The sequence below is a fragment of the Desmodus rotundus genome, chromosome X (assembly GCF_022682495.2).
Source record: "Desmodus rotundus isolate HL8 chromosome X, HLdesRot8A.1, whole genome shotgun sequence".
Taxonomy (NCBI): Eukaryota; Metazoa; Chordata; class Mammalia; order Chiroptera; family Phyllostomidae; genus Desmodus; species Desmodus rotundus.
The window spans coordinates 29419521-29443345 of record NC_071400.1 but is presented as its reverse complement, the minus strand read 5'-3'; the positions used below and the strand labels follow the sequence as shown (position 1 = coordinate 29443345).

At 41.1% G+C, this 23825-nt stretch overlaps 1 long non-coding RNA gene across 1 annotated transcript in view; it reads left to right on the top strand.

Annotated features, from left to right (window-relative positions):
* The window catches only part of LOC112310405 (uncharacterized), an 80623-nt gene extending 60168 nt beyond the window's left edge, over positions 1-20455 (top strand). The window contains exon 4 of the long non-coding RNA XR_002975380.4: positions 20049-20455. This is a non-coding gene — a long non-coding RNA (uncharacterized lncRNA). The remainder of the gene's footprint in view (positions 1-20048) is intronic.
* Positions 20456-23825: the final 3370 nt, after the last annotated feature.

Genomic DNA, 23825 nt, shown 5'->3' with positions numbered 1-23825 from the left:
AGAAAACTAAACAGAAAGAAGAGAAATTTAAAAATACTAATAAAATAAAAGAAGTAAAAATAATGAAAAAATGATAATAGTATAAATAAACAATAACTTGCAAGTTCTCTGGAGTAGCAAAGTGAAATTTGTCTGTTTCTCAGTTGTTGGGATGATACCTCTTTGGGTCTGACTCTGGTCCTTTCACAGCTCCAGGTCTTATTGTCTCACTTTTTTTTGGGAAAAAAACCCCCTCCTCCTGACTTTAAACTGGCCAAGGGATTTCTGTTGGTCTTCCTGGCAGCAGCAGGCTGAGGGGGGATGGGTTTCACTTTTCTCTCTTCCTGTGGTTTTGTGAGGATGGGGTCCAGGTCTGGGCTGCACTCTTTGCTGTTGTCTAGCCTCTAGCCCAGGTCCTCAGTATGCTGCCAGGTCTGCAGTTGCCCTTCTGTGCCAAGCCTATGGCCTTCAGTCCACCAGTTGTCCTGTCCTTGAGGTGCACCAATTAGGGGCAGCTCACACACCACCTTGTTGTTCTTTGCTGTCCTAGATGATAGGGACTCTCAGAGTCTCTTCAGGGTATTTCCGCTCCCCTACTGAGTTAAATCTTTCTGGGGACTGCTAACTCCCTGAGCCCTGCTTCTGTCCTCTGCAGGGGCTGCCTCCTTCTCCTTCTTAGCAGCCAGTCTGGCCCCACAGGGTGGGAGTGCCACAGTGGCTGCTGTGGTGGGTACGGGTGCTCAGACTCCGCTGCTGCAGTGGGGGTCGCGGTGTGCCACTGGGGCCATGGGCGCAGATGGACGTCCTCCACTGCTGTGTCCAGGGGGAGGGGAGGGGTGCCGCCACAGTCATGGCAGCAGGAGCGGACCCACGCATGGGCTGTGGTTGTTGTGGGGGTGTAGTTGGGGAGGTGGGGTTTTCACTGTGGGAGAATTCCCTAAACAGCCACCAATAGCCTTTTTTTGAACAAATTCCTTCTGTTCAAGCCTGCTGCTCCTAACAAGTGCCCCGCCTCTCACAGAGCCCAACTTTCCAACCATACTGGAGACTATCCAGGTAAGGATCCATCACAGCCAACTCTTCTCCCTTCTCCAGGGATCACCCAGCTCCCCAATTTCTCTGGTAATGACCCAGCCAGCGTCCACAGTCTCAGGACGTGAACTACCCCTGTGCGTTTGCCACTTCGTCTTTATTCCCCCCAGTGACTTCAAGCATCCAGGTCCATCTTGGTGCTGCTCAAACCTAGGAGATCTTTGGAATCTGGCTGATGAGGACTGAAGTATATTATCAGCCTTATGTGAGCTCCATGCATTATTCTAGTTACTTTTGTGTTTCTTTCCTTGGACCTGGGTATTTCCCTGTGACATCTGTGCAGATCAATACTCAGTCAATGACATAAAGGGACCCTGCTGCATATCTCTGGAACTCTTTTGCTGTGTACCTTCTTACTCAATGGTGGTCTACACCATAAATTAAAGCAGCCTCGGCCTCCCTGAACGCCAGTATCTTTCTCCTCAATTAAATGAGACTGCTGAGCCCTATTTGGTTTCCTTCTCGTTGTGCTGCATCCTGGAACTGACTCAAGTCAGTAACCTGGTGCATTTGTAGAATTCACGTTGTTTGTTTCCATATGCCTGGGGATTACAATCCTTCCCTGCATATTGACCAATGTCTGAAAAATATTCTTTCGTGTATTTTGTACAATGTTATAGTTTTTAAGGCAGAAGAATAAATCTAGTCCCAATCTACTCAATCTAGTCCCAATCTACTCAGTCTTGACTGGAAGCAGAAATTAAATTAACTGAATTTTAACTTTTATTTTGCTTTGTGTTTCTTACCTTGCAATGCCTAGCTTTTAGGAGAAGGAGGCAAATAGAGTAAAACAAGGCTTTTACAATAAATCAGGAATTTATTGGCTTTTGGGATAGAGGATGGTGGTGGCAACATTCCCTTCCTAGAAAACCGTTCAATACTGCCAGGCTGACCTTCTCCCTCTCCTAGTCCCCTGTGTGAGTGAGGTGGGAGACACATCTTCAACCTTTCTCTGGATTCCCTTGAAGTATAGGCATCTATTTGGAGGGATCCTCCTATAGAGGAATTATTTCTCCTTCTCCTTTTCTTCCTCTTTCTTCTGTTTTTCATTTGTCTCTCCTTTTCCTCCTCCTTTTCCTTCTTTCTTCTGAGTTTCTTGGGGGCTCTCTCTTGGACTCAAGGCAGGGAGGTGCTGGCTCAATGGCACCTCTGGTGGCCTGGGCTGCCTCATCTGTCCCATACAGGGTGAGGAGACTCCACTTTTCCCATGGATGTTAAATCTTTGTTGCTTTTATTTTTTATTTTTCAATTACAGTTTACATTCACTATTATTTAGTATTAGTTTCAGGTGTATAGCACTGTGCTTAGACAACCATATACTTTACAGAACGATCCCACTGATATCTCAAGTATCCACTTGGTACCTTGCATCTTTATTATAATATTATTGACTGTATTCTCTATGGTGTAATTTACATCCCTGTGACTATTCTGTGAAGTCGCAATTTGTACTTCTTAATTCCCTTCACCTTTTTCTCCCAGTCCCCCCAAACCCCCTCCCCTCTGGTAACCATCAGACTGTTCTTTGTATCTGTAAGTCTGTTTCTGTTTTGTTTGTTCATTTATTTTGTTATGTAGATTACACAATAAGTGAAGCCATATGCTATTTGTCTTTCTCTGACTGATTTCACTGAGCATAGCACCCTCTATGTCCATCTATGCTGTCACCAATGGTAAGATTTCATTATTTTTAATGGCTGAGTAGTATTCCATTGTGTATATGTACCAGCACTTTATTTTTTAAAAAATTTTTTTAATGCTCAGGATATGTTTATTGATTTTAGAGAGAGAGGAAGGGAGAGAGAGAAGCATTGATCGGTTACCTCCCATCTGCACCCTGACAGGGGATTGAACCCATAACCTAGGTGTGTGCCTTGTCCAGGGATACAACTCAAAACCTTTTTGGTGTACAGATGATGTTCCAGCCAACTGAGCCACCTGGCCAGGGCTGAACCAATACTCTTTTGTCAACTCATCTGTTAATGGGCACTTGGGTTGCTCCTATATTTTGACTATTGTAAACAATGTTTCAATGAATATGGGGGTGCATATATTCTTTGGAATTAGTGTTTTGGGTTTCTTCAGATAAATACCTAGAAGTGGAATCAGTGGATCATAATGCAATTCCATTTTTAATTTTTCTGAAGATTATTTATATTGTTTTCCATAGTGGCTCCACCAATCCACTTTCCCCAACAGTGCCCAAGGGTCCCCTTTACTCCACATCCTCACCAACACTTGTTTGTTGATTTATTGATGATAACCATTCTAACAGGTGTGTAGAGATATCTTATTGTGGTTTTAATTTGCATTTCTCTAATGATTAGTGATGTTGAGCATCTTTTTGTATGTCTATTGGCCATCTGTATGTTCTCTTTAGAGAACTGTCTATTCAAGTCTTCTGTCCACTTATTAACTGGGTTATTTGTTATTCTGGTTATTCTGTTATTCTGTTGAGTTGTATGAGTTCTTTATAAGTTTTGGATATTAACCCCTTATCAGATGTATCATTGGAGAATATGTTCTCCCATTTAGAAGGTTGTCTTTTCATTTTGTTGATGGTTTCCTTTCCTGTGTAGAAACTTTTTAGTTTGATGTGTTCCTATTTTATTTTTTCTTTAAAAATTTTTTATTGATTGATTTTAGAGGAAGAGAAAGGGGAGAGAGAGAGAGAGAGAGATCAGTTTGTTTCATTTGTGCATTTATTGGTTGCTTCTTGTATGTACCCTGACCAGGGATTGAACCCGCAACCTTCTTGTATTGGGACAATGCTTTAACCAACTGAGCTACCTGGCCAGGGCTGTTCACTTTCCTTTTTTTCCTTGTGCCCAAGGAGATATCTCAGAAAAAAAGATAATTGGTAAGAGAAATGTCTGAGATTTTGCTACCTATGTTTTCTTCTAGGATTTTTATGGTTTTGAGGCTTACATTTAAATCTTTAATCCATTTTGAGTTTATTCTTGTCTGTGGTTTAACTAGGTGGTCTAGTTTCAGTTTTTACATTGTCCAATTTTCCCAACACCATGTATTGAATAGACTATCTCTACCCCATTGTATATTCCTGCTTCATATGTCAAATATTAATTGACCATGTAAACATGGGTTTATTTCTGAATTCTCCTCTCTTCCATTGATCTATATGTCTGTTTTTATGGCAGTGCCAAAATGTTTTTTTCCTTTTCATTGAATTTATTGGGGTGACACTGGTTAACAGAATTATATGGGTTTCAGGTGCACAATTCCATAACACATCATCTAGTAGTAATCTGTTTTTGATTACTATAACCTTGTAGTATATTTTGATATCAGGTAGTGTGATACCTCCAACTTATTTTTATTTCTTAAGATTGCCATGGTTATTTGGGGTCTTTTGTAGTTACATATAAATTTTTGGATTATTTGTTGTAGTTCTCTGAAATACACCATTGGTATTTTGATAGGAATTGCACTGAATGTGTAGATTGCTTTGAGTAGTATGGACATTTTAATGATGTTAGTTCTTCTTATCCATGAACGTGATATAGGCTTCCATTTATTTGTATTTTCTTCAGTTTCTTTCTTCAGTGTCTTATAATTTCCCGAGTACAGGTCTTTTACCTCCTTGGTCATATTTATACCTTAGTATTTTATTATTTGATGCAATTATAAATGGGATTGTTTTCTTAGTTTCCCTTTCTGGTAGTTTATTATTGGTATATAAAAATGCAACCAATTTCTGGATATTTATTTTGTATTTTGCTACTTTACTGAATTCATTTTTTAGTTCTAGTAGTTTTTTGGTGGAATCTTTAGGGTTCTCTGTATACAGTATCATACTATCTGCATATAATGACAGTTTTACTTCTTCCTTTTCAATTTGGGTGCCTTTTATTTCTTGTTCTTGTCTGATTGTTGTAACTGAGACTTCTAGTACTATGTTGATTGAGAGTGATGAGAGCGGACATCCCTGTCTTGTTTCTGATCTCAAGGGAAGCATTTTTAGTTTTTCCTCATTGTGAATGATGTTAGCTGTGGGTTTGTCATAGATGCCTTTTTTTGGTTATGTTCCCTGTTTTTCCATTTTGCTGAGAGATTTTATCATATTTTGTGCTGGATTTTGTCAAGTGCTTTTGGTGTATCTATTGATATAATCGTATGATTTTTATCTTTCATTTTTTTAGTGTGATATGTCATGTTAATTGACTTGTGGATATTGTACCAACCTCGCATCCCAGAAATAAATCCCACTTGATCATGGTGTATGATCTTTTTAATGTATTGTTGAATTCAGTTTGCTGATGTTTGTTCAGGGTTTTTGCATCTATCTACATCAGGGGTATGGGCCTATAATTTTCTTTCTTTGTCATGTCTTTACCTGGTTTTGGAATTAGGATAATGATGGCCTCACAAAATGACCTTGAGAGTCTTCCCTCCTTTTGTATTTTTTGGAATAGTTTGAGGAGAGGTGTCAGTTCTTCAAATCTTTATTGCTTTTCAAGTGGCCATTCTCCTGTCCTTTGGCCTTGATGGCGGAGTGAAGTATAAGTGGTGGTGGGGTAGAGTAAGTGTTCACATTCCCCTAGGGAACCTAAGATCTGTAGATGCCTGTACTGGGGGTCTGACGAAGGTTACGAAGAGCCTCCTCAGACCCATGGCCCTGGTGGAAATATGGTGCTGGTGGAGTAGCTGGACTGCATTCCTGAGGAGTAGAGTGTTAGGGGAGGAGCTGCACCAGAATCTCTCATTTAATTCTTACAACAACTCTGTGGGATAACTATTGATATGTCTTATTTAAAGATCATGAAACTGAGTCTCAGAGGAGTTAAGTAACTCGTCCAGGGTTACACAGCTAGTAAGTGGGAAGGGATGTCAAGTTAAAACCTATGTTTATCTCCAGAGCCTGTGTTTTAACCAGGATATGTTAGCCTGATTTATTTGCAAATCAGTAAACTATTTGAATGCTTCTACTGGCAAATATGGACTTTTTTTTGCTACTGACTGTAGCTATAAGGTTTTAAAGAGATTAACATTTTAAGGGGTATTATTATTATTTTTTTTTTTTTGAATTGTGAGCAGTTGGACCACCTACTGTTCAGATGTGGCAGACATACGTAGAACATTTGAAGGGAATCCAATAAGGGAATCGAATTAATTGCCAGTTGGACAACAAGTTGAAGTCACTTTGTCTTGCTCAGCAGAGCCATATAAAGTGCTGAAGGAAGAAATTACAACTAGTAGCTAATGGAGGAGAAACACAAATTGAAGCAGAATTCCTCTCTCTCATTTGCCAACCTTCTTACCAAAGGGTTTCCTGATGAAACTCATCTGGACTTCATTTCTTTCCTTGAATGAGTCAGGAGTTTAGAATTCAGGCATCTGATTGCCAAGAGGTTCCTGCAGCTCCTACTGAAAGGTGTCAGCCAGAGCTCTCCTGTGTCTGCGATAATTACCAAGCTGTTATTGAAATGGGCTTTGGAAGAAAACTTGTTTAAAGGGTTATATACTGGGAATTTTTATTCCTCCAATGTTACTGAAACTCAGTTGCTGTTTTCTCAGGCAAATGTTAGCAGAAATGAAATATAAACAGATTAATTTCTTTTCTCTGACTTTTGATTTGCTTTAAGGACAAGTTATACTGTGTACCTTCTAAAGCTCTGTTTTAAAAAGCTAACATATATTTTTCCTTTGAGATTGACAATGAACTTTAAAACTCATGTTTCTAGGAGAGAGCTTTGATGTGTCCAGCCTTTTTTTGTTTATCCAAATGGTATATTCTTGAATATGTCTTTTTGGGGCAGCAAATTGCCACCAAATAGCTATAAAGGAGCATTCAAAAGCTTCCATTGGTGGATCCGCACTTATTTAACCATTTTTCTCCATTTTCCCATTCTTGCCTCCAGCCAGCTTGCACTGATCACTCTGATCCTCCATTGTAGTGTGCTCACCGCTCCATCAAAATGTCCTTCTTCAGGGCCTTCTACTCAGTTTCCTGGTTCTGTCCTAGCATTCTTGTTTTCTTTCATTCTGGGCTGGAACTGACTCCTTCTTACTGTTTCTCCTGGTCTGACCCTCATATGCTTTGGTTTCAGCCTTGCTATATATCCTACATTGTGCCAGAGGCAACAATAAATATTTGTTGAATCAATTAATGTGTAAATGAATGGATTTAAGTAATTCTGATAAACATGGCAGATCTTTATTTTATTAAATCGAAATCATTTAATATGAAAAATTTCAAATGACAGAAAAGTAGAGGCTATAGGTTAAAGAATCTGCTGTAGCCATCACCCAACTTCAATAGTTATCAACATATCGCCACTTTTCTTTCATTTTAACCCCTCTACCTCTTGTCAGGCCCTTTAACTGAATGTAGTTCAGACAAGCAAGTGTATGTTGGGAACACTTAAGTAAAGAGCCACTGTAGGTATCTGTTCATCATCTGAATTCATTTAGAACTCCTGCTCACCCTCTGTTACTTTTTGCTGTTAAGTTTCCTGGTTTCTTGTTTGGCGCCTGTTTTTCACTTCTACCAGGGGTTCTTAATATGGGTACAAGTATCCAAGGTGTCCATGGAAAAATACGTCAATTATATCTCAAGTAAAAAAAAAATAAAGGGGTCAAAACATTTGTCTGGGAAAAAATATAGCTTCGTTTTCACTAGTTTCTAACTGGAATTGAACATTTTCTGTCATGAATGTAAGTACTGAACCACAGTAGTATTCACAGCACCTGCAACACTGAAACCAGAAGAAATTCTTTTTTTTTTAAATTTTTATTGTTATTCAATTACAGTTGTGTGCCTTTTCTCCCCATCCCTCTACCCCACCCCAGGTGAACCCACCTCCCTCCCCCACTTCCACCCCCCCCCGATTTTGTCCATGTGTCCTTTATAGTAGTTCCTGTAATCCCCTCTTCCCACTGTCCCCCCCTCCCCGGCTATTGTTAGATTGTTCTTAACTTCAATGTCTCTGGTTATATTTTGTTTGCTTTTTTCCAGAAGAAATTCTTTTATATCAAATAATAAAAGTCTTAGAGATTTCAAAATACCTCTTATGCTCATCACTGCTTTGAAATCGTGGTAGTTATTATACCCACAACTGGATCTTGTTCTTCAATGTATTAATAAAGAGACACATATTACTAAATCATATATTTGATTTCCTTTGTAATCATTTGTGTTTTATTTTGTGTATTTAAAAATATTGTTATGAAATGAAATCCATATTTCACCAAACTGTCAAAATGACCCATGACTCAGAAATGATTAAGAAACCCAGGTCTGGACACGTTTGTTAATGACATATTTGAACTCCTTGTTCTAAATATGACTTGCTGTCTTCCTCCCTGCCACTCTGCCCTCGCCCCTCACCACTATACTGTTGCTTGTTTTCTGGCTAATACACAGCGAGGAAGCACCTCTCTTCCAAACTGTGCCTGTAGGGCTAATTACCCAGCGCCTGCTTCTTTACTCCCTGCCTGAGCAACCTTTGCTGGCAACCCCAGAAAGTAGATTCAGCCAGTTACCATTTACTGGGAATGGTTGGGCCTGATGGATGACCTTAATATTTCTTAGTTCTCTACTGCTTAAGTAATTCTTATAATTCAGCTGGCTTCACGTTATAATCTGTTTGAGTCCCTGCCTGTTGAGTAAATATTTAATCCCTGAGTGTTCTGGGGTTTGGGCAAGCATCCCAGCCCTTAAAATTGTGAAAGAAGAAGCAGATGTTCTGTGGCCCTCCATACTTTCTTTTATCAATGTTTCCCCCACCCCAACTTTTCTATACATTCTCTGCCTCCTTCCCCTTCACATTCAAAGACAGGTTCATTCCTTCTGGGCCCAGCTGTCTGCCAGGTGGCAACAGAATCTGACGGCCTCTGTGCTGAATTTACAAGCATGAGCTGTAGGAGCAGTGCTCAGACTGAAGGGGCGACCATCCCAGTTGTGTACTAAGTCCGTTATGCCAGAGGTTTTGTCTCACTCTTTGCCTCAGCTCTGCCTAGCTGTCCCCATTTTCTCTACCTGTTCTCATTCTTATCCTTCAGGACACTGACTTGACCTGGACCCCTAGCACATGCTCTTTGTTGCTGTGGAGGTGGTGCTTCTATAGCAGGTACCAATACCCCAGGATGTTTCATGTAATGTGCAATTTCCAATATCCAATATCCAATTGTCAGGGAACAGGCAATTGTTCTGTCTTCAATTTCTAAAGTCACTGTGACTACAATGAAGTGCCCTTTAAGTTCTTTTATTATGACTGAGGGATGCTGCTATTTTTATAGATAATTTGCAGAGGAGAAATGATTGACATACTCCGATTCTTCGCTTCTCCAGCTAACAGCTCCTGCCAGTTTCCTAGGTAACTTCTCTCCTTAAAAGGCAATGTTCTTAAAAGAATCTAATAACTGTGGTTTATAATGTCAAAATAACTTAAACTTTCAGTTCTTTTTAGGCCTTTCAATGAGAAATCAGGCATGAGAATCTATAAAAATCTGAGGCAGACAGCTCAGGATTACTTTAGGCTTTCCCTAACTCACTTCGTGTGCTAGCTTCTGCATCTGTCCAATTTTTGCTTTTATATCTTGGTTCTACATTTCTGTTAACCCCTCAGACTTGGTGATCTGTGTTTTGGCCTCTATGCTAACTTGCATCTTGGCTTCCTCAGGACTCTGCATTTGGAATCTGTTCCTTTACTCCATGCATTATGACCTTGGGCAAAACACTTTGGCTTCGCCCACAATCCTTGGAACAGCCTCATGTTCTCCCCCTGCCTAATACAAATGCTGAGATTATTCACTTTCCAGGCATACAGTGTCATGGATTATGCATCTACCCTGTAGCTTAGCAAAACAGCATCTGATGAGAATTGGACAAAAGTTGACCCAGCACACTAAATTACCACCATCCATGTGCAAAATCAATATTGAAGTTGCTGCCCTGTTCTCAGGCCCCCTGTCAAGATGCCCTTGAGCTTCTTTTGCTTTGTTATGGCTTCTCACTTCAAATATAGGCATTGACACAGAAAAAACAATTTATTCTTTTTCTATTGTAAAATATATATGATATAAAGTTTGCCATTGTAACCTTTTTAAGTGTACAGTTTAGTGGCATTAATTACATTAACAATGTTGTGCAGCCATCACCTCCATCTATTTCTAAAATGTTTTTATCACCCCAAACAGAAACTCTGTACTCACTAAGCAGTAGCTCCCCATTCTTCCCTCCCTTCCATCCCTGGACCATGGTAACCTCTAATCTATTTTCTGTCTCTATGAATTTGTCTGTTGAAGATATTTCATGTAAGTGGAATCATAAATCATTTGCTCTTTGTGCCTGGCCTATTCCACTCAGCGTATGTTTAAGCTTGGTTTATGTTGTATCATATGTCAGTATTTAATTCCTTTTTATGGCTGAATAATATTCCGTCGTGTGGGTATACATTGTGTTTAGCCATTCATGTGTTGATGGACACTTGGGTTGTTTCCACCTATTGTGAATAATGTTGATAAAACACTGCTGAAGGGGTTCAGAGTAGGCTTCCCTAAGATGTACCACATTGGCATGAGGGTCACTTTCACCTGAAGGTTATTGAGACACTGCAGGTGCAAGAGAAAGTTTTACCTTTCCCTTAAAGAATTTAAATTAGGGCCCTTGCGGAAACTGAGTTAATCAGAAATGACTTTTTTGACGTATCTATACGGCAGGGCAAACATCTAATCACTGAATACCTGCTCTTCTTAATGTCCTGGGAATGACCTTCCTCCCCTCTGAAGCCCCAAGGAGCCTTACCTCATCCTTAGCTCAGAATGTCATACACACCTCATTTTCCCTTTCTGTCTCTGACCCTCTCGTGTGTGGGGGGGTCTCTTTCGTGTATGTGAACTTCCCATACATATGTATGTAATTAAATTTGGTCATTTTTCTCTTGCTAATTGGTCATGTCTATTTGATTATTAGACCAGCTGAAGGAACCTAGGAGGGTAGAGGAAAGTTTCCTCCTCCTCCACAGTGGTATACAAATATTTGTTTGACTCCCTACTTTCAGGTTTTTTTTTTTTTTTTTTTTTTTTTTTTTTTTTTTTGCGAGGGGTTATATACCCAGAAGTGGAGTTAATGGATCATATAGTTGTTCTATGTTTAACTTTTTGAGGAACTACCAAACTGTTTTCCACAGTAATGACACCATTTCACATTCTCATCAATAATGTGTGAGGGTTCCAATTCCTCCACATTCTCACTAACTTGTTATTTTTTTTATTTTAAAAACTGTAGCCATTCTAGTAAGAGTGAAGTGGTATTTCTTTATGGTTTTGCTTTATATTTCCCTAATGACTAATGATGTGGTCCATCTGTTCATGTGCTTTTGGCCATTTGCATGTCTTCTTTGTTGAAATATCTATTCAAGTGTTTTGCCCATATAAAAATTGGATTGTCTTTTTGTTGTTGTGTTGTAGGAGTTCTTTATATATTTTGGATCTTAAACCCTTATCAGATATGTGATTTATAAGTATTTTCTCCTATTCTGTGGGTTGTCTTCACTGTTTTTTAAAATGTGCCTGATGTACAAAAGTTTTACATTTCAATGAAATGCAATTAGTTTTTTTTTGTTGTTGCCTGTGCTTTTGGTGTCATAATTAAGAAACTATGCCCAAATGCAAGGTAATGTAGATTTGCCCCTATGATTTCTTCTATATATTTAGGTGTGTGATTCATTTTGAGTTAATTTTCATATCTGGTGTAAGTTAAGGTCTACTGTGTTTTGACAGTGTTGATTCATAAGTTCTCTTGACTCTTCATCCAAATTTGACTTCACACCATTGTTCCTACCTTTTAAAAAATCTGCACGCTTGAATTGGCTATACACCTAGGATGTGGGCCCTGTGAAGTCTCTGCAACCGTGAGACTTAAGAGTCACTTAATCTGTGTGCTCTCAGCCAGTGCGTCAGAGAATGATATGAAACATAAACACAGAGTACCAGATGATAGGTCACCAAGTCTAAACGCAGGATGTTTTCTTAAAATATAGGAGAACCATGTGCTTATCACATGCCTAATTGAATATAAAAGGATAAGAGTATAAAAAGTAGTATATATAATTATATAATAATATACTATATAAAAAGTGTAAAAGGATATTGTAATCAGAATTCAGGAGGATTGAAGAATCATAGGTTGCCCACAAAGAGCTGTAAGAACTGAGATCTGGCTCTCTCCACATTAGTGAGATGATCCAATCTCTGCTGTATGTTAATACTCGATAGTAAAAAGTACGTATCTGAACCATTTAGAGTGAAGACTATACTCAGAGGATAAAATCACTGTGGACAGGCCATTGTGGGGGATTACTTTGGGCAGGAAACACTTTTAGTGCTGCTAGGTGTGCACACCATGCTACTGGTGGTTAACTGTGACAAAACAGAAAGCTGAGACCACCTGGATGGAGTAATGAATTTGCATCTAATGTGAGAGAAAGTTACTCTGGAATGAAAGCCTTGCTATGTCCCTACTCATACTGTAGATGACAGCATCCCTCTCTCAGTTTCTCTGCTGCTAAATGCTGTGGCATCTGCTAAGGAAGGTTGAGAATCACTTCTTCCTTCTCTACTTGCTTGTGCAATTCAGTGAAATTTCACTGAGCATGTACTCCGAGACAGGCCTTCCACTATACTGGGGATTTAAAGTGAAAACACACTTGGTTCTTATTCTTGGGAGCATTCTCATCACAGTCTTGTTTCATTGCTGCCCTGCTTTATTACTTTATGGGAACTTGAGTCCTTTAGTCTGTATTGGTTTCTGGGGACATTTGAAGGAGCCTATGTGTCAAGGAAACTCAGGATTTTATGCTGATGTTTAAAATAGAGGAAAAGGGCTTTCAGGATGTGTGTGAGAATAGATTTGAGTGACGGAAATAGGGCATGGTTCTACAAGAAAATCTTCCTTCTGCCAACCACTTAATACGGTTGTGTCTTGTTAGGTTGTTGTGGTTTAAAATATGTGTTGTTAATACTACTACTACTAATAACAACAACAAATAGTTAATACTTAGTGAGCACTCACTGTTGTCAGGCACTGCACTAAGCATTTTACATGTACAAATTCATTATATATTTGACTCAGTCATATGAAGTAGGTGCTATTGTCATCTCCATTTTATAGATGAGGAAGCAGAGGCACATAGATGGATATGCTGGTTTTTCCGTCTATAGGTTGACATAAATGAAGCAGCACCCCTGGGGATAGAAGTGTATTTTCAAGGGGGTGCCAGTCCAGTCAAGCTCTGCCTGAGTTGGGGTTGCATTTATAGCCTAAGAATCTCTGGCTACCATTTGATCCTGTTGGCATGGATGATGTCCTGAAGGCTATTTGAACCCCCTTAGGAAACTATGCCTCTTATGCCTTCACCAGGCACTGCCTCTGCCAAAAAGGGCTATGAAAAGCCTTAGGAACATGTCGGTGAGGGCAGATCCAAGATGGCAGCAGAGTAGGTAGGGCTACACACACCTCCTCCCGGTACCAGACTAGATTTACAGCTAAATTATAGAGCAACCAACCTGAATGACCAACTGAAGGAGAGCTGAACAGGAGTATTATATACAAGGGATTATAGAAGAAGCTTCATAGAGACTGGTAGAAGGGCAGAGACATGGAGAGGGCTGGCCCTTGCACCCAGGTGCGTTGGCTGAGAAGCCAGAGGGATATCTCAGCTGTATAAGTCTCCCTAAGGAACATGGGGTCTCAACTCCATGCCAGGACCCACAAACCATAGCACTAAGGCCAGGGAGCAGAGCCTCCATAGCATCTGGCAGTGAAAATCATTAGGGACTCTGTCTGCTGGAAAGAGGAGGGAGTCTTCTAGAAACCCAGGTTCTCTCCTAAAGGGCCGTCACACAGGAGCTTCCTGCCCTGGGGCACTCACCCAGGGCTCTGGTAGAGGGAAGGCAACTGGGCATGTGGAAGCTGTAAAGCACAGGTGGCAAACACAAGGCCCATGGGCTGAGTCCGGCCCTCCACCTTGTTTTATCTGGCCTGGCACCGTGTTTCTACCCAGTGGCAGCACCGAGCTCTAGCTTAACTGTTAAGGAATAGTTACATTTATACAGTCCTAAAATTACATTTGGTCCTTTGAAGGCAACCAAGAGGCTGATGTGGCCCCCAGTGAAAATGAGTTTGACACCCCTGCCATAAAGGGAAGACCTGGGTGGCATGGCTCTGAGGAGAGATCTGGAGGGTCAGCTACTATGGTACCCATCCTGAGCAACATCCCACACCGGCCTCTGGTGCCATCTCCCAGGGCTGGGCACTCCGATCTTACAGCACCAGCTGGGGAATGCACTGACCTGGTCCTCTAAATACTGGTGACACCACCCCGCCAAGCTCCAGCAGGGCAGAAAGGAATGCTGGGTGCACACAACAGGGGCCTATGGTGCTGTTTTTGTGGAGAAACTGTAGGCAGGCACTTAATAGTCATTGAACTGTGTGGCTTTGGAATGGGGGCTGATCTTGCCTCCCTCCCACAGGTTATGCAGATGTCACCCCCAACTAAAGACTCCCTTGTCAGGGTCTCTGGCTGCACAGCTGCAGAGCTAAGGGGAGGCATGCAGCTTGCTCCCCTCCTCTCCCATGGACCTGCACCACCCCCAACAGAGGGCTGCCTTGCTCTGTTTTCCCAGTACTGCTGGCCCTGCCCTGCTGTGCTCAATTCCACCTGGGGTGGAGCACAGCCTGGAGCTGGGACCTCCTGACTGGGGCTCCGTTGGGGTCTCTGAAAACTGGCTGTGCAGCTAGGGGGAGGCAAGCAGCTTGTTCCCCTCTCCCCTCTGGCTGGCCAGTGCCGCAGCTAACGGAAAACTGTTTTGATTTGCTTTTCCAAGACCAGCTGGCCCCGTCCTATAGGGGAAAGGCACCTCTGCTCAGAGCTGGGACATTTGGAGTGTGTCTCCCTCAGAGGCTCCATTCTGGGGCTTGAGCCGGTGTGGCTATAGAGCTTAGGAGAGAAGTGCAGTTTGCCCCTCCTCCTGAAGCTCAGCCCATGCCACCAACAGAAGGCTTTCTTGATCTGTTTTCCCAAGTCCCTGTGGCTCAGCCCTACTGAGCTTGCTCCTGTAATCCGAACAGCTGGCTGCACACAACCGGAACCTGTGGGGTGTGTTCCTCCCAGGGTAGCTAGAGTTAGAGACTCCTGGCAGAGACTGAGTGGTATGGCTCTGGAGAAGGGGCCACATTCTCCCCCATTGAATGCCTGACCGTGCTGCCCCCAAGTTGGGGATCCACTCACCCCATCTTACAGAGCTTGAGCTGTATGGAAGGGTCAGTGGGGAACAGCCAACTTGATCCCACTCTACAGCCTTTCTTCATAAGACTCTAGAGGACGTCCAGGCAACGTGGGGTGGGACGTGGTTTGGAGTAGCAGACAGGTGGATGCTGACCTCAGGGAGCCTTGGACTTCTATTGATCTGTCATCTGCTCAGAGCTGCAGGAAACTAATCCTGATACACAGCCTGGCCCCTCCCACATATATCCAGGCCCAGTGCATGCAGCTATAAACAGTGAATAGCACGGTAGTCCAGATGGTTGGCCCAAAGCCAGTTACACACAATGTCTGAGATCGACCTGCACTGGAACCCCAGCCAAGGGGGCCCAGAACCAACACCAACAGTGGTGGGCTTCAAACCACACCAGAGCTAGACCCAACTAGCCACACAGAGGAGGTAAAACTGTCATTTGCAGATGACGTGATACTGTACATAGAAAAACCTAAAGACCCCACCAAAAAACTACTAGAACTGATAAATATGTTTGGTAAAGTAGCAAAGCTATTATTCAGAAATTGGTGGCCTTTTTATACACCCATAATGAACTGTCAGAGAAATTAAGAAAACAATCCTACTTACTATTGCAGAAAAAAATAAGGCACCTAGGAATAAATTAGGCCAAGGTGGTAAAAGACCTGTACTCAGAAAATTATGACATTGAAGAAAGAAACTGAAGATACAAAAAAACCAAACCAACCAAACAAACAAAGCAGTCGGGTCTTATCTTGGGCTCCTGGACCCCAAAAGAACACATAGTGTGGAGGATCACTGTTGGGAACCCACTGGTACACCAGTTAATTTCTCCTGTACCAAGTCTTGGGTGATAAGCTTCCTGGGCTGCCCCAAAAGGAGGTGACATTCTCCAGCATAGGTGCCCATCATATTCAGGAATTCCTGGGCCTCCTCAGAGGCATGGTTGCCATTGAAGAAGATCACACCCAGGAGAGGCATCAGAAAACCTTTTTTTTTTTTTAAAGGAAATATCCAGCCATTGCTTATACTCCCCTCGCTGGTGTCATCTTGATTGTTGACAAGGATGTAGGAGTTACCTTTGGGCTTGACTTTCAATACTAGGCCAAAGAACAGATCCATGTATTCAGGGGCTCTTCTGAGGATCTCAAGGAAGTCCCTCCTACACCATTTGTGAACTACCTTCAGCATGTCTGCCTTTTTAATGGGCTCCTTCATTTTATGCTCATACAGCAGTTTCTCTACCAACTTAGTAGCCTTCTTTCTTAGAAGATCTTTCCCATAGCTCCCCATGGAAGTTGAGGCTCCAGAGGAATTTTTACTTTTCAGAACACGGCCTTTGACTTTTATAGCAGATCTTTCGCGTGACACACCTGCAGAGGCACCGGTGGTGGCTGAGGTGCTCGGAGGTGCCTGAAGAGTGCCAGCACCAGTAGAGTTCAGGGCAGCATCCCCCAAAATAGGAGAGGAGGAGCAAGCAGCCTTTTCTTCCTCTCCTGTAGTGGCCTGAGCACTCTTAAAACCTGGGGTCTCAGCTCTGTTGTGGCAGCACTTCTCCCAAGCACGTAGGCATGGTGGCTGTTGTTCAGGACAGTAGGCAGAAGTGTAAGCCAACAGACAGGTGATTTGGACACCTCCAGTTGAGGCGGGTCCTGCAAGTCCATCCGCAGCATGAAAGAAGGCAAGGGCGTGTATAAGTCAGTATCCCAGAGGGCTTTCCGGGGAGAGAGTTTTCTGTGTGTGTAAGAACTGGGCAGGGTCTGGATGAAACTGCTGTGGTGCTTTAGTGATTAGGGTGGTAATGCTTCAAGGAACAACTGTGCTTGGAGTGGGGCTCACACTAAAGTAGGAGCCTTGAATATTTGTTTTTCGTTTTAAATTAGTACAGTTTAGCTCATGCTAAGTTATATTCTACTATATTTTTTAACATTAGATTGTGAGCATTTTCCCATTTTCACAGGACATTCTAGGGATTTATGGTTTTTATTTTATTTTTAATATACAAAAAATAGTTTTTATTTTATTTTTAATTATTGTTGAGTTACAGTTGTCCCACGTTTTCCCTCGTTGCTCTCCCCTGCCCCGCCCCCCACACCCTCTACAGTCAATCCCCACCCCATTGTCCATGCCTATGAGTCCTCTATTCATGTTCCTTGACTTGCTTGCCCCTTCCCCTTCCCCTTCTTTCCCCGTTATCCCCCTCCCCTCTGATCGCTGTCAGTTTGTTCTTTATTCCCGTTTCTGGTTCTGTTTTGCTCGATTGTTTCTTTTGTTGATTAAGTTGCAATCACTATTCTCTGAAAGCAGTGGTTGTGAACCCTGGCTTTGGAATCAGTTGAAAAGAAATCAGTTGAAATATATGCCCATACCCAGTCCCCAGACGTCAGGGTTTCTTATTGAATTGTTCTGAGGTGTGGACAGAGCATCATTACATTTTATGAAAGTGTTACTGGCGAGATGACGCTTAGATCTTGGTTCTTGTCTTTTTGAAGGAAACATTTCAGTCAAGAGACAAAGCGCAGTTAAGCAAGCAGGAATTTATTGGCTGCAGCAAAAGCATATTAAGGGCAATGAAACAAGGAAGGGCCTAGTAGAAAAGCCATAGGAGAGCCCAGGTGGGGCTGCTTTAGCTTGCTGGAAAGTAAGAGAAAAGGTGTATTGGAGACAGGTTCGGGGGATTAGCCTGGGACTAGCTGCCACTGCTGACTGTCCCCCTGGTTGCAAGTCTCCTGGAGTCTCTTAGAGTTTAGGAGATGTGTGCCTGGGGAGGAAGGAGAGGGAGTGGGGGAAGGCACTGGTGTGCTCCTGGGAGGGAGAGCACTGGGTCCTTTGTCTGGAGGCTTGCAGGCAGAATCTTAGGGGAGGTTTCAGGGGAGTTTCAGCAGATTAGTCATCAATTTTCCAAGTGTGCCCTTTCAGGGTCATGGTCTCCACTAATTGGTTGGTGCCAGGGCACAGGGTCATTAGTCAGTGCAGCTGGTCCTGGCATTGCCCACCTAGTTTTGCTGCTTTTCTGGGCCTCGAGCTGAAATTCAACTGAGGCCTAGATGTTATCTTTAGGGAAGAAAAGTCAGGGTGTCTAAACCGCATGACCAGCGATAACACTTGGGGAGGAAAGGTTACCGTGGGGGTGAGGCCCTTGTTCTCCCAGTTTTGCCCATTGCTAGGCACTGGGGCTTTCCGCCCTGGTGGCCTTCTATTCCTGGCTCATCATCCTTCCTCTGCTCATGTCTGTGTAACTGCTTACACAAAATGTAAACTGTTTAATTTAAAAATGCTACTCTATATTAAAAATAGCTTTTATAAATACATAGAATGTATTTTCTAGCTACCAGATTTCCTTTGCTTGAAAATATTTTATCTATCATCTGCCTGGCTATCTGTTTATCTATCATCTATCTATCTGTCTGTCTATCAAAACTGTTTCATCTATGGAAAAGCCTCTATTCTCTCACTGGTGTGTATGGCCACATTCCTCAGACCCCTATTTTTTGGTTGGTATATTTTAGATTTTTCATTATGATACAAATGTAGACAGAACAGTATAAAGAACCCCGATGTTCCCATCACTCACCTTAAATAATTATTACCCCATGGACAATCTTGTTATATCTATATCCCCATTACCCTCCCTGTGCTGTGTCTTAGTCCATTTGGGCTGCTATAACAAAAATCCCATAGACTGTGGTGACTTCAATGACACACTTGTTCCTCACAATTCTGGAGGCTGGGAAGTCCAAAATGAAAGCACTGATATATTTCCTGTTTGGTGAGAGCCTGCTTCCTGGTTTATAGATGGCTGTCGTCTCACTGTGGCCTCGTGTGGCAGAAGGGGCCAGGAACCCTCTGGGGTCTTTCTTACAAGGGCACTAATTGCATTTATGGAGCCTCCACCTTCACAACCTCATTACATCCCAAAGACCCCACCTCCACACACCTACATACCATTACATTGGGGATTAGGTTACAACATACGAATTAGGAATTATGGGGGGAAACATTCCATCTATAGCAATTTGGAGATTATGTGTATATATATATATTTTTTCCAACAGTTCTGTTCTTTTTAACAGGTTTATTGAGGTATAATATACCTTCTTTTAGTGTACACGTCTATGAGTTTTGAAAAACTCATACATATCATTATGATGAAGATTAGAATATCTGCATGACCCCAACATATTCCCTTATGCCCCTTTGTATTGTAGTCAGTAGTATCGCATGGTATGGATGTACCATACTTTGTCCGTTCACCCACTGAAAGATTTTGGGGTTGTTGACAAATTTGACTGTCATGTTAAAGCCATTATGAACATTTGCATACAGGTTTTTGTGGGAGCATAACTTTTAATTTCTTTTGGGTAAATATCTAGGAATGGGATTTCTGGATTTTATGGAAGGTGTTTAACTTTATAACAAATTATTGACTTTATAAGCATTTAATATTGTCAGGATTCATTATTTTTATTGTAGCCATTCAGCATGTGGCTTTAATTTGTATTTCTTTAATAGCTAATTGTGTTGAGCATCTTTTCATGTGCTTATTTGTCACCTGTACTGTGTTGAATAGTATCCCCCTCTAAATTCATGCCCAGCCATAACCTATGAATGTGACCTTGCTTGGAAATAGGGTCCTTACAGATATAATCAAGTTAGGATGAGGTCATACTGGATTAGGATGGGCCCTAATATAATGACTGGTGTCTTTATGAGAACAGTGAAACTTGGACGCATATGTACACTGAGGGAAGACAACCATGTAAATATCAAGGAAGAAATTGGATTTAAGTTGCCACAAGCCAAAGTATACCAAGGATCACTGGCAACCAGCAGAAGGTGGGAAGAGGCAAAGAAACATCCTCTTCCACAGCATTCAGAGAGAGCATAGACCTGCAAACACCGGATTTCAAATTCCTGAACTCAAAAACTAAGAGAATAAATTTCTGTTATTGAAGCCACCAAGTTTGTGGTACTTTGTTACTCTAGAAAAAGAATACAGTATCTGTTACATATCCTCTTCAGTAAAATGTCTTTTCTTCACTTTTGCCTATTTTTTGATTTTTTTACAGTTACAATTGTCTGCATTTTCTCCCCTTCCCTCCACCCCACCCCAGCCAGTCCCACCTCCCTCCCCCACCTCTACCCTCCCCCTTGATTTTGTCCTTGTGTCCTTTATAGTAGCTCCTATAGACCCCTCTCCCCACCATCCCCTCCCCACTCCCCTCTGGCTATTGTTACAATGTTCTTAATTTCAATGTCTCTGGTTATATTTTTATTGGATTGTTTGTTTTCTTACTGTTGAGTTTTGAGATCATATATATGTGTGTGTGTATATATATATATATATATATATATATATATATATATATATATATATATACATATATATATATATATGAGATCTGTCCAGAAGGTATCCAGCCATGTAATATGAAAAATAGAGACATTTAATGCATAAGATACAAGATACAAGAAACATTGTACATAGGACAATGATGCTTCAGTCCCCTTCAAAGTAGGCACCTTGGGACCTCACACAGTTCTCCCAGTCGCCATCAGCTGCCCTGTCATAGCTTCCTGAATCTCATCGACAGTCTAAAATCTCTTCCCTTTCAAAGATGATTTTAGTTTTGGGAAAAGCCAGAAGTTGCAGGGTGCCAAATCTGGGCTGTAGAGGGGCTGAGTCACCTGGGTGATTTGATATTTCACCAAAAAACTCTTCTCGAGATGTGATGCATGAGCAGGCACATTGTCATGATGAAGCTGCCAATCACCAGTTGTCCATAGATTTGGCCTTCTGAATTATCTGAAAACTTTCCATGGAGGAATATTTAAGCTTAATGTAAAATTTGATGCAGATTCATCGCTTTGCTTGCTCAGTCATTTTGAATGTGATGGCCACACAGTACACATGCTCACTCAATGGTGTCTACCACCCCCACTGACTAGCACAGTGAAGTCATCATTGTTCACACATGCACATTCCAGTCCACTCTGCTTGGCTGCAAGATCACATTGATGTTGTGCCAACCATTCTCATTATATTAACAATGGCTGCACTTTTTCCAGACAGACCTCGTATATGTAACATATAGTGTAATATATATATAAAACAAATCCTTTATCTGCTATGTGGTTCGCAAATATTTTCTCCTAATCTATGGATTGTGTTTTTATTTTCTTAACTATGTCTTTCCAGAAGGAGAATTTTTAAGTTTTGATGTTTTAATAAATCATTTTTTCTTTTATGAATTATGCTTTTGATGTCATGTCTAAGAACTCTTTACTGAACCTCAGATCAAGAAAATTTTCTCTTATGTTTTCTATGACTTGATTTTTTTTTTTTTTTGCATTTTGATGTCTAATTGATCCAACATCATTTGTTGCAAAGACTGTAATTTTCCCATTGAGTTTGAAAAATCAATTGAGCACATATGTGTGAGTCAGTGTCTGGACTCTATTCTGTCCCATCGATCTGTGTATCTGTCCTGACACTTCTTGATTACTGTTGCTTTATAGAAAGTCTTGAGAGCATGTAGCATGACTTCTACAACTTTGTTTATTTTCTTTATTTTTTAAAAAAGATTTTATTTATTCATTTTTAGAGAGAGGGAAAGGGAAGAAGAGAAGGAGAGAAACATTGATTGGTTGCCTTTTGCACCCTGACTGGGGACTAAACCCGCAACCCAGGCATGTGCTGCAACTGGGAATTGAACTGGTGACCTTTAAGTTTGTGGGATGATGCCCAACCAGCTGAGCCACTCCAGTCAGGGCCAACTTTGTTCTTTTTCAAAATTGTTTTGGTTTTTCTATTTTTGTGCTTTTTCATATAAATTTTTGAATTAGCCTGTTGGGCTCTACAACATACCCTGCTGGGATTTTTGATTGGATATATGTTGAAAGTATAGCTCTCAGTTTAGAGAGAATGTACATGTTAACAAATAGAGTTTTCAACCCAATAACATGGGGTTATCTCTTCATTTATTTAGTTTCTCTTTAATTTTGTACCACCAACACAATGTTGAATAGGAGTGGTGAGAACAGATACATCCCTGTATTATTTTGATTCAAACAGAAGGTATTGTATGTTTCATCTGTAACTATGACTCTCTATGTATATCTCTAAAAGAAAAATGGTTTAAAAACATTTGTATTACATTTGAATTAATGCCTTTAATACAATCAAATATTCATTCACGTGTAAATATCTAGTTGTCTTATAAATGTCATTTTCTGTTTGCTTGTTTGAATGCAAATAAAGTCCATACACTGTAATTTGTTATGTTTCTTACATTTATTTTAATTTATAGGTTATTCTCATATTTTTTAATTCTTTGCAGTTTGTCTGTTGAAGAAATTAGGTTGTTTGGTAGTTTCTACAGCCTGAATTTTGTTGAAAGCTTTTCCATAGTGCAGTTTAACATGTTCCTCTTTCCTCTGTGTTTCCTATAAATTGGTAGTTGGATGTAGATGCTTACTCAGATTCAGGGTTTTTTTTTTAATCCTTACCTGAGGATATGTTTTTATTGATTTGAGATAGGGAGGGAGGGAGGGGGGGGAGAGAGAGAGAGAGAGAGAGAGAGAGAGAGAGAGAGAGAGAGAGAGAGAGACATCAATCGGTTGCCTTCTGTATGCACTCTGACCCGGGATGGAGCCCACCACCTTTTGGTGTATGGGATGACACTCCAACCAACTGAACCACCCGGTCAGGGCAGTTTAGATTGTTTTTTAACAGCCTCAATTATTACATCCTTGGATCAAGTCATAAACAATATTATTGCAAAGGGCCGTCAACATATTTAATCAATTCTAGTGTTGTAATTGCTATACCACAACTCAGTGATATGCACAAACATGCATCATGGGGAGCAAGCACTATCACCCATCCATTCTGTAGATTAGCCTTTGCCAATCTGGAGTAACAGTGCTCACTTCACTGAATATGGGTAGTCATTTTTCACACTCATCCTGAGTAAATGATAGGATGACTTCAGCTCAAATGCAACATATAAACATTTTCTTGCAAAAAATGTCACGAGTTAAAAACAAAACATTTTGCATGATTTACTACTAAACACCATAAAACTGCCTTAACTTAAGTTCTTTCTCACTGCATATTTCGAGCAGGCTAAGAGGGTATCTTAAGGCATAAAAGAGATTCTTTTATCAGAGATGACTCAGCAGTGAAAACCTTCAAATGAAACCATTATCACTAGCTTGCTGAAGTACACTGTGGCTGCACTGTGGAGCCTGAAATCTATCTTGAAGTCCTGGATAATTTCCCTTATCAGCTTCTGGAAGAAACCTTTGGGTCAGAAGGTCTATTGATTTCCAGCCTGTAAAATACAACTTTTTAAGCCACTAGCAGACTTAGTGGCCAGATTTTTTGTGGGGGCTTTCCAATCAGTGGATTTGCAAGCAGGGTGCTTTGTGCCACCCATTTCCTTTAACCTAGTACCAAAAGTGTACGTTGCTTTGTGTTTGTCTCTGCTGCT